This window comes from Schistocerca gregaria, chromosome 5, assembly GCF_023897955.1.
Source record: "Schistocerca gregaria isolate iqSchGreg1 chromosome 5, iqSchGreg1.2, whole genome shotgun sequence".
NCBI lineage: Eukaryota > Metazoa > Arthropoda > Insecta > Orthoptera > Acrididae > Schistocerca > Schistocerca gregaria.
The window spans coordinates 525810028-525812003 of NC_064924.1; positions in this window are offsets into that span (position 1 = coordinate 525810028).

Sequence of the window (1976 nt, forward strand, 5' to 3'; positions counted from 1 at the left end):
ATTCGAGCGCGTGCTGAGGCTTTCACACAGTCGTTCTTCCCGCGAACCATATGCAACTGGAACAGAAAAGGGAGGTAATGACAGTGGCACGTAAAGTGCCCTCCACCACACACCGTTAGGTGGCTTGCGGAGTATATGTAGATGTAGATGTAGATGTAGACCCACTGATATTTTAAAAACTGTGGCCAAGTTTTCAAATTAAAAAAAGTATGGGTTGCTACTGGATGTCCAGTTACATTATTTAAAAAAAAAAACAATACACTTAATATGCTCACCATTAGCCAGTATTTTCAATAAATGCATAGAATTTGTAACTTTTCATAATACGCTCAAGATATCTAAAGTCATCCCAGTTTATAAAAAATTGGAATAAAAAACTGCCTGAAAGCTATCAACCAATTTCAATTGTGCGTATATTGTCAAAAATATATGAGGCACTAATGCACAACCAGCTAAATACCTACTTTGAAGATCGTGACTTACTTTGTAACTTTCAGTTTGGGTTTCGCAAGGGAAAAAAAACAACTGCTGCTGTTTTAGAAATCATTGATCGAACATTATTTGCTATTGAAAACAAAAACAAAGTATCACTTGTATTATGTGACTTAAGCAAGACAGTTGATTGCATTCCTGTTGACACCCTACTAAAGAAATTAGAATACCATGGGTTGCAAGAGAACACAAGCCATCATCACTTCTTACTTGAACAACCGGAAACAATTTGTTTCAGTCAGGAATTTGCATTCTTTCTTGTTACACAGATGATACTACACTGTTTACCTCTCATCAGAACATCTCTGAACTCAATCACATAACAAAAGAATCTCTTGACATAGCTTTGGACTGGTTTACTGCTAATAAACTTTTATGTAATCCCGATAAAACACAACAGCTTATACTAGGCACGACAAAGGATATAGAAACTAAACCAGTAAAACTTCTAGGTATTCACGTTGACTCCAAACTTAATTGCCAAGAACATATCAATCACATCTGCAAAAAGATATCTCGGGTATCATTTCTCTTTTTGCAACTAAGGGACATGGTAAGCAAGTGTTACCTTCGAATGACATACTTTGGACTTTTCCAATTGCATATATCATATGACCTTATTATATGGTCATTTGGAACATTGTCGTCCACTCTTCACCAGGGTCAAAATATGTACTGTTGTGTGTGTGTGTGTGTGTGTGTGTGTGTGTGTGTGTGTGTGTGTGTTTGTAAAATGTTATTGAGATGGGGAGAATGTCCCCATATAAGGCCATATGATTTTTTTATATATATATATCAAGACTTCACATTAAAAGTAATATGACGGAACTTGTTGTGAGGGGGTAGTTCATGACCACAATATTCGGTCTAAATCAAAGTTAGATATACCTAGACACAGGTTAGCAATGACTGGAAATTCTCACAAAGTAAACCCAACTCAATTTTCAATAAGTTACCAGTCTTTGCTCGGACTACAGATATAATTGGTTTTTAACATAAGTGGTACAACTGGTTAACAGATCACCCTTTTTATAACATTAAAGAATACTTTGATTTACCAGATTCTTATATTAACTTTTAAAAACTGTTACTTTTAATTGTATTATTATATACTGCGTAAACTTTGTAGAACTAATATTTAATGCTACACTTTGTACTACTGTGCATTGTATATACTTTATCTTGTATCAAATTGACAAAACCCCTATCATTGTGAAATGATTTATGGTGAATAAAGATTCTTGATTCTAATAACATCGCAGAAACAGCCCTTTGCTGCAAAAAATGAGGTAGAAGATTTTATTCTTTTATCTTGTGTATATAGCTGAAAGAATGTTGAACCATGTTTTTGACCTCTGAAACCATTGGGACAAATTTTTGTGGCCTAAAAACCAAGAAATGTTGGCACTTTTTTTAGGTTTTCGCCCATTACTCGGAAACTATGTATCCTACTGAAAATGTTAACCCTACCAAAATGAAAGAGA